General features: G+C 40.7%; 1 protein-coding gene across 1 annotated transcript in view; it reads right to left on the bottom strand.

The window, feature by feature from the left end:
* LOC118413900 (lymphocyte-specific helicase-like) overlaps positions 1–10,380 on the bottom strand; it is a 32,214-nt gene that overhangs the window by 17,341 nt on the left and 4,493 nt on the right. The window lies entirely within an intron of this gene.

The raw sequence follows: 10,380 nt of genomic DNA on the forward strand, positions 1-10,380 counted from the left end.
GAGGTGTAAGTTGGGCTATCGGCGTCTGACTAGTAGATAATTGTGTTGCACGAAAGTACGACAAATACCGGGCGTTGCACTATCCCAACCGTCCGCTTGGCGGTTACGTATTTCTTCATACTGTAATGTTGTTCAAGAGCAAACAGAATTACATAATTCCGATAAGATTTCACACCGTGACATATAAAGGTCCGCTTGTACCATCTCAAAGGTTGCTTTTAACAGTTTCAACAAGATAAAAAGACAATAGACTGAAACAGAAAGTTCGATTTCTTGGTTTTTGAAAGTACAATATATGCCACGTTTCCTGTAGAATCAATAAGTGATGAGGTAGAGCAAACGCAGGCATTTTTGATGATTCATCTGTTCGAGTCAAAGGTCTTTTTTGGTCACTGCCCGGGAGCGGACCTTGTACATGGGAAACTCACTGTACAAAAGTGAAACTGTTTAGAGAAAGATATACAGTATCTTATATCATTATACATTACATTACATATCATAAATTCATAGAGGTAATAATGATAACAATCTGTGAACTTGCACCTGGCGCCTTCTGGTGCCAAACACTTCTTGTGGGACTTCCTGGCCAGATTCTTAACTCGAGATGCACCGACTGAGTTACGCCTTGGTGTAATGTCATTCAAGATCGCAAACAACATAACAGTACATTACATCATTCTGCAAGCTACTTCTGCTTGTCTAGGATGGTGGAAGCCCCTTCCCAGACTTAATTGCAGTCATGCTTATTGGAATTAATTAAGCACAGGAGTGGAGTTGGAGCAAATGTGTGTTTTCTTGTGGCTGAAAAGCAAGTAGGATATAGATGAACTAAAACACTGACAATCCGCTTTCAACAAAGCAACAACGGGGGCTTTTTTAGTGTTCATTACTCAAATTAAGGGTACATTTCCAAGTGACCGAATCGCACAGGGGGCCATTATGATAGATAATCTATAAACTTGTACCTGGAGCATTCGGTAACAAACACTTATTGTTCTTTTGTTTCATAGTTTCAGATATCAAATTCGATAAGCAATATTGTTCTTTGGGGTGGAGTAGTAAATCTTCCTGAAACTCGATCATATATGATGCCTAAAACACAATAAAATTTTACGGCATATAAATGCACTGCAAATCATTGCATGTTTCTGGCGCTAACGAGGCATTTTTTTAGATGACGCTGCGTTAAATGGCTGTATATAATACCTGTTCATTCATCTCCTCCACTTTAGTCTCTGATTTCATATTTGTCCTTACAAGTCCTTCATATACCAAACTTGTTCCTTACGTCGTAACGTTAGTTTAGTATACGAATAAATACAAATTATAATGAAATACCTTTTTTGTCATCTTAGCGAACCAATTAGCGTTAAGTCAGTGGCATTAATCTAACTGACAACCTGACAGGTGAACTGTCGGCAAGTTCAACTCACTTGGTGATACAAGGGTCGTGTCAACACGTTCGCCCTTTGTGAAGTAACGCGCACAGTCATCAGCTATGTACAGCTGTTTGTAAGTCATGACCAACAACGGTCAACGCCCTTTCCTCAGGCCGGAGTCGGACCGCAGACACCGCCACGTGCAGGGGAGTGAAAACGAGGCAGGCTGAAATTCAGATGAACTTTAGGTGCGAGAACCGTACTTTGGATTGTGCATTGTTATCTTCCTTTTTTTCACTTTTCGTGTCTTTTCTCAGTGTCTCATTTTCTTTCATCATCCAGTTAAAATCAATTGCTTTTCTTTCTCGCTTGTTCACACATCTTTTAATTTACCTAACTTGTAAAACAGTAGAATGTTTAGAGTAGCTACCGGTCGGTTGACATCGACAGTCGAACAAATGACTGAAAAATACGTTTCTCTTCCCTGTCATTGCAGCCGGTCTGTGTACTTCCAAAACCATGTCTTGGTGAGCATTACATCATTCAGATACTATCACACAACATGCTGTATAAAGGTCCGCTTGCCTTACCATCTCAAAGGTTAGTTTGCCTTACCATTTTAACACGATAAACGACGGGAAATAGAAACGGTTAGATCGATTTCTTGGTTTGTCAAAGTGCATAATTGTGTGTTGTTTTTCCCGTAGAGTTCATAAATGAAAGCAGGTACCGATATTGTTCATGATTCAAAGGTGAAGTTCTTTTCGGTCATTGCCCAGGAACAGACATTGTTCAGGCGGGTTACACTATATATATAGATATATCACTGTACAAAAGTGAAACTGTTTAGTGAAAGATATACAGTATAACAGTACAGTACCATCTCATATATAATCATTATTACATGTCATAGATTTATAATGGTAATAATGATAACAATCTGTAAACTTCAACCTGGCGCCTTCTGGTACCAAACACTATTACTTCCTGGTCAGATTTTTCACTCGAGAAGCAACGAGTACGCCTTTGCAAACAAAACTACATTATCATTCGGTAGCCACTTTTGATAGTTTATCCCAATAGAAGTCCCTCCACAGACCTAATGCCGCATTCATGGTCACTACAATTAACGATCCAGGACAAGGGTCGGAGCAAATGTGTTTTTCTTGCGGCTGAAAAGCAAGAACTATTTTAAGGACTAAAACAAATAACCGTTTCCAAGAAAGCAACAACACGGGGGCTTTATCAGTTTTCAGCTACATTTTCAAAGGTCTGCTTGCCTAACCACCTCAAAGGTTAGTTTCCCTTACAATTTTAGCATGATAAACAACAGGAGATCGAAACGGAAAGATCAACGTCCGGGGCGTTTGTCAAAGTGCAAAGTAAAGGTATTTTTCATGATTCATCAGTTCGAGTCAAAGATGGAGTCCTTCTCGGTCATAGTGCAGACCTTGTTCAGGCGGGTGACAGCGTATCAGTGTACAAAAGTGAAACTGTCTAGAGAAAGATATACAGTACCATCTTACATCATAATATAACGGATCCTTTAGGAGGTCATTATGGCAACCATCTATAAACTTGTACCTGACACATTCCGGTACCAAACACATCATGCGACTTCCTTTGTTTCATAATGCAGATATCGAACTCAAGAAGCGTGTTTTTTGTGTGGGGGGGAATAAATCTTCCTGAGACTCGATCATATATGATGCCTAAAACACAATGAACTTTTACGATACAGAAGTGCAAACATTGATGTATGGCGCTTTCATGCGCTAAAGTGGCGACTTTTTTTAAATGACGCTGTGTTAAATGGCTGCATAAAATACCTTTCCATTCATTTCCTCCACTTACTAGTGCTAGATTTCATATTTGTTTTTACAGGTCGCTTACAGATCCAATTTGTTCCTTGCGTTGCAACGTTAGTGATGTTTTTAGTTTAGTACGCAAATTAAGTTACTAATTTAAGACTATGATAAAATACGAAACCAGTTAGCGTTAAGCTAGTGGCGTAAATCTAACTGATAACCTGACAGCTGAACTGTCCGCATGTTCAGCTCACTGGGTGATACAAGGGGCGTGTCAACACGTTCGCCCTTTGTGAAGTAACGCGCACAGTCATCAGCTATGTATAGCTATATTTGTAAGTCATGACCAACAACGCCCTTTCCTCAGCCCGGAGTCGGACCGCAGACACCGCCACGTGCAGGGGAGTGAAAACGAGGCAGGTTGAACTTCAGATGAACTTTAGGTGCGGGGACCGTACTTTGGATTGTGCATTGTTATCATCCTTTTCTCACTTTTCTCGGTGTTTCCTTTTCATTTATCTTCAAATCTTTTTCGCTTTTCGTCTTTCTTGTTCGATGCAACTTTTTATTTTACTTAGCATGTAAAACAGAAATACATGTATATTCAGCGTATCTACCAGACAGTAGAAAAAACAAGTCTTAAAAAAAACAAGTAAACCGATGTAAACGAGATGTAGAATACGCTCAATTTTATTCCATTTTTCGATGAAAACTCCTTGGTAATTCCACGGCTGCCGGGAGGGAGGTTCTCAAACAACCAGTAACGGAACCTCCTCATACTTGCTACTAAATGCTCAAATAAATGTACTTCAAAGTAACCCCAAATAAATGTGACATAAACGTCCCAGACATGGGAGGGAAATCACGGTAGGTAAAATCACGTGCAAGTTCCGCAACATTTTTTGTTAATTGTGGGGGGGGGGGGGCTTGTGATGGTAACACTGCACCTGCACCCCGCCCCAACAACCCCCACCACACCACCATGCACCACCACCACCACATACACTGATGAGGTTTTAATGAAGACAGTCATTAAGAACTTCTGATCAGAGACATTCCGTTCCATCCATCCAGTTTTCCCTGGCGACGGAATTATTCATGTGTCTACCTTTGGTCTAACTGGTTCAAAAGGAGTGTGACTGAACCAACAATTCGACGTACTGTACAGATCATATATGCATAGTACAAACTCCATGGTTTTAGCTTTGTGTTCATGATATTTCCGTGTGTTATAAAAATATCAAACGATCACTGCACCTTGTTTCCATTGGTAACCGAAAAATTTGTGTGTTCTTTATGCAAACATTAAGGGCAAAGGATAATCTTTTTCTGCTTGTGTATTTAGAAATGAAAAGTACCAGTACGTGTATTGAAAAAAAAATTATTCATATTTATGTTTGGCGCCAATGATAAAGTCAACAGATTTGTTGAATAGATGAAACCTTGATACCTATCAATTGTACATGTATCCACTGTGGGCGAATTCTATCTATTGTCTCCATTTTCTTATCGTCTTTTGAGGTGATCAATAATAACACTTAAACTTTTGCTGCCAGGTAGATGTCATATTGAAATATGGGGATGCAAACATTTCAGCATGTTTTTACGCACAAATGCACAAGCTTTTGTTGTTAAGTCAGCTCCTTGCATTATCCGCAAACAGTTCTTCGAGTCATGTTGCCAACCACGCAAACATGAAAGTCTTGACCTGACTAACATAGTATTTCAACTCACTTTCTTTTGTCCTGAATGCCGCAGAGTATATCCTCGACCTTCAGTTACAGTAGCATTGCGCAGTCTTATGTAACGTTCGCCCGGTCGTTACAATGTTAGGGTGTACTCTCACCGGACGTGGGGCACGCTTGCGGCATTGCTGGGTTCGGAAAATACTCAACGAATTTCAGAGATAAAGAACGAATTTTCTTACTTGTTGTATATTTTGTCGTCTTCTATGTCATACTTTTACGTATTACGCAATATCAGAATTATAGAAATCGGAGAAAATAACAAAACGGTGACGCAGTGAACGAACGCAAGAATGTGGCAAGCGTGCCCCACGTCCGATGAGAGTGCACCTTTAGGGACTGCATGTGGAGAGTAACGTCATCTGATATATAGTTAACATCCAAGCAAAGAAACAATAACTACACGATAAAGCAGGGCTCCCTTGGAAATCATTTTTTTCAGCTGAAGGGACTACCCTATAAGATCAATAAATAAAGAAGGCATCAAGTCAATTGTGATTTTCCTTTTTCAGACTTTAGTCTGGAGCATTTATTGGTCTGGAACTAAGTCTATACCCTGGCCGGGCCTTGGCATGCGCATAGCAACTCGAATTGCTTCATCATCCAATGATGTCACCATACGTCAATGTGTACGTACAGAAATGGAAAGTTGTGGACTATTTACATAGAAACAGCGGTCAGCTTTTCTTCTCTAAATACACTTTCAGCGTACACTGAGTCTGTTGTGGACCCCCATAGGTCTTTTTTTATCCTTTCAGACATCAGACATGCATGTGAATAGATTTATAACGGGGCATTTATTAATGACGATTGTATTGTTCACAGAGTCAAAGCACCTGTACCCCCTACCTACAGGCATTTCTATCTCATGTCATCGTCAGGTGACAGGGAGGTTTACCTACGCCACGTGTTCCTTCCTCACGCACAGCCCACCTAACCAAGTCCAAAGGTACGCCATGAACGTCAAACGCACATTACGACTTTTGCAGTTATGTCAAAAATTGTTTGTAAAAGGCGTCAGTTGAGAACTGATCTGTCAGTCACACCAGCCGCACCGGGCCCACGTAGCTAAAACACGTCCATTCGTTATGATCACACCATGATTACTACTAAACGTAGGCATACATTGTAAGCTGCACGTTAATCCCCTTATTTAGAACTGATAAAAATGTATCCTGTTTAAATAACCAAACATTGGTTTTATGCTCAGTCATTGAGGAGTCAGCAAGATTTTGCCTACCATAAAGCCACTTACATGTACATCAAACACAGTCAGTCATAATTCAGCTGATAATGTAGCTGATCGATACCCAAAATGAATAACTGAGGTCAACGCCACTGTTCTAGTTGATGGTGAAACATGTGTTTGTTTGTAGCATTCTAAGACGTGACCGCCTCATCACTAAACTTCACACACAGTCGATGCCCGGCCAACACGGCCAGAGTTCCGTCATACCCCTGTCACATTATCCGCGATTTTCGGGCGTATCGATGGAAGATCGACCATATTTAAGATCGATAGAGGGTTGCGCGTATTTTTTCACCTGAAAACCGTCCCTGTCACAGATAAGTCATACTTTGTACCCTGTATAATTGTTGTGCAATAAAGTTATTATTATAAGCGAGGCTCGGGCGATTGCCGCAGGATCGTCGTCCGATCGATTTTTGCCAAATGTGACAGGGGTATTAGGACGCGGTCACATTTGTCGTGCGATCGTTGTACGATGGTTAACCTAGGGCATTTTGGGGCCAGCCATACATTTGTCCTGCAAAGTTCAGCTGTCTTGCGACACAAAAGCCTTGCCTAGATCCTTGTCAATGGTTGGTTCTGTCACAGCCTCCTTGAAAATACTATGGCATGTACGACGATCGCACGACGTATGTGACCGCACCATGATGGAAAATTGGGCATATCGAGATGTCCTCAAAATAGCAGTTATTGGATGAAAATTGTTTTTCAGACCAAAAATTAACATGTAAACAGAATACATTAGCTGAGTCTGTCGGTCAGTTATTGTTGTAAAATAAACTGCGAATCGAGACCGGCCGACGACTCTTGCCTGTGAGCGAAAACGAGTCAGCTGGCCCCCAGATAAAAAAAAAAACAAGAAAGTACTAAGTCAGAATATCTTCATTAAACTGAGCATCTTTTATTTGTTTCTTTAGCAATTCATGATTTCTTTTTATCATTTACCAACTTTGACCACTTTTATGCCGACGCCTTGGCCCTTGCCCATTGTATTTGTACACCATTGCATTTGCCTTCTTAAATCCAATATGTTTTGTTCTCTTTGATTCGTTTATACTTCTATCTTCTTAGCTGCATTTTCTCTGTAGATAGATTCTAACATTTTACAAATTTCATTATTCCCTTCTCAAAATCCTTTGCTTTATATCATAGCACTTACTGTCCGCATAATTGTCGGTACACAGAAGGAGGGTAGTTAGCCAACTAACGCCAGTTTTCACACAGACCGCCACGGTACGTGGAATCTATGACGTTTTATAAAACGTTCAATAGTCGTGAGTTTCTCACATCTACCTGTATATATATATATAAATTGTCGGGTCTCTGTTTGTCAGCATTAGTTAAGGAAAACGTCATACCGGTGCCGTATATAAAGCGGTGAGCGTGACACTCGTCACGTAAACTGAAAACTAAGTTTTCTCAACCAAAGTAGCTGAGTTACTTATTTCAAACTGGTCAATGCCAAATTGGCTTTTTAGCTGACATATATGAACAAATAAGCGGCTATATAAGACGTAGCTGACATATTTTGTGGGCAAAAACGGAAGGAGTTTAGTCGACGGCTTCGGCATGGAGAGGATGGAACATAACCATGTAACCCCTGCACATCCAAGGTCTTTAGAAAGTCACCAAAAGCGTCGGACATCTGCTGATAAAGGGAGGAGTCATTACTTTGTGCCACTTTCGTACGCCAATAATGCGATCTGAAACTTTGCGTGTAGGTTTCCAGAGTTAGCTGTTCATTCTCTGGTGCTGAACTGTGTGGAATGGATCATGAATTTAATGCCCACATCTATGGGGCGTAATGTGACGGTGTTGTGTCATGGTACGTACGGTTGGTTACACCCCTTTTCTACTTGGACGGCGCTCTCGTCACGCACTCTCTGTGACCTAAAATTTGACAGATTGCTCAACGAACTGTATAGGAAACGAATTTTTTTACGCTTTTTGTTTTAATTTGTTGTCTTTTCAGTCACACATTGACAATTTGTACGCAGTATCAAATCGAAGGTTACACACACCCGCCTTGCGTCACAGTGAGAGCGCAGCGCGGTCGCCGTCTATGGTGGGAAGAGGGCCTTAATAAATCATGAAAAAACATCGACTTGCAATATAATGTGGGGACATATTGGACTGTAGCTGATCCAGATAAAGCAGACGTGTACGGACTGAATGACTAAGGCCATCAAGACTTGGATACAATCATACCTTTCTGGCACAGCATACAACATGAAAAGCCGGCCTGATATCGCACTCCGCCCCATTTACAAGTCTCCGATTTGTGGTCACACCAAATTGCAACGTGTGTTTTGCCATCATCGGTACAAGTGTGCGTGGGGGATCTGGAGAGCACAGAATGGACATATGGATTTTACAACACCGCTGGATTACTGTCGTGACAGGAATGCTGTGGATTATACACTGCAGTTTATCAAACTCGACCAGTAGGGAAATGCACGGAGGTCGCTTTCATACTTCAATAATCAACAATATTCATGACGAATTCACACTGGAATTGAGAAACCTACAATGTTTTTTTAAATTTGATTTATTCGGATGTATAAAAATGAATACGGACACAGCAAGGACTACCCAACCGTACCTGCCGGAGGTTATTGCTAAGAATTAGCCCTGGTAAATGCACAATATACAGTAAACATATAGACGGTTACAAAGCGCCCTACATTATGGCAATATCAGTAAGGCCACAATGACTTAATTTTATGGATGACATCCGCGTGCGTATTCCTTTAAGCCTGTGTTTCTTTTTGTGCTTCTCTGTTACAGGAATTATGAAAACCATAGTTGTTTCTTTTTTTACTTTTTTTTACTTCTTAGGGGGACTTTTGGGGACTATATTTTGGACTTTTTGGACTATTTTCCCACTATTTAGACTAAGTGGGGAGGGGTGCATTTACGGGTATTATCAGATATTTTTGTCCAAACTCTTGTCTATTTTTGCACTCTAGTCTCCCTATCTTTGGTAACCTTGGCCTTGTGGTCAACATGGCAAATCGTGTCACTTACTTATGAAAGACTGATGGCGACATCCCAACAGACGGTGCTTTCATCATGATAGCCGTAAGGTTATATTGTCTTTACAGGCATGAAATACAATGTCTGATCAAGGAGGTTATATATAACCTCCTTGGTCTGATGTATGTTACAGTCTCAACGTCAGGTTTGAGTGACCGAAGCGGAACGGAGGTACTAGTATTCAGCAAGTGAGTCAGGACAACGTGAGAATTGTCAAAGGCTAATTGACATATTTTTCCTACACGCCGAAGTTCGTGACAATATGAAAAGAGGAATCACAAAGCACGAAACAGTAGTTAAATATGCCATTATCAACTGTACGTACCCACGTTACTTCATTTAAGCTCAGCGTCAGTGAGTAATCGAGGCGTAGCCTATATTTCAAGCTAGTATGTCACGAGAACATACAGAATTGTCAAAGTCTCATTGTCGCCTTTATCCTGTAGATGTGCCGTGGCATTGACACAATTCAATTAAAAACTTTTCTGTGTGAAATTGAAAATGTCTTATTGATCCGCAGCCATATGTTACTTTGTCAAAGTTCAGCTTTGAATAACCGAAGGTAGAACCTGTACAAATATTTATATTTGACGAAGGCAAATTATAAGGCTATTATAACAGCTAATTATGATATCTTCGTTCGTTGATCCCCAGGCGGCTTTCTGAAGACTTAAAGTTCGTACCCAAAGACTAATTCCAAGTACATGTGCGTGGGCTTGTGAAAAATAACGCCACACGTGGTAGAGAGACATAGTAAAGATATGGCACGGTGGCCTTCTTGTTCGGGCGGTTGTCTTAGAGAACCTGAGGTCGAATTCCTCGGACAAATCTCGATGCTGTGCCATTGAGGAAAGCACTGGACACCGATTCACGACTTAGGTGTAGATAAGTACATAGCTTCGGCTAGGGACGTCCCTCGGATAGAATATTATTAAATGGGGGTACGTATACTCTTCAGTACAAACCTGGTCTGTTATGACATGAGGCCATTTACTGGGAATGCAATACCAACAAACAAACATACATGTGACAAGGACTGTGATAGTCATTATTGTTACAAGAGACTAATACAAATAATACTAGTAGTTGGCTATATCTAGATAGCACATGCTCTAAGGTTAACGTTATAGAAATTTGATCAAGAATGTGTTTTAAGATAGGGG

The sequence above is a fragment of the Branchiostoma floridae genome, chromosome 4, assembly GCF_000003815.2.
Source record: "Branchiostoma floridae strain S238N-H82 chromosome 4, Bfl_VNyyK, whole genome shotgun sequence".
Lineage (NCBI taxonomy): Eukaryota > Metazoa > Chordata > Leptocardii > Amphioxiformes > Branchiostomatidae > Branchiostoma > Branchiostoma floridae.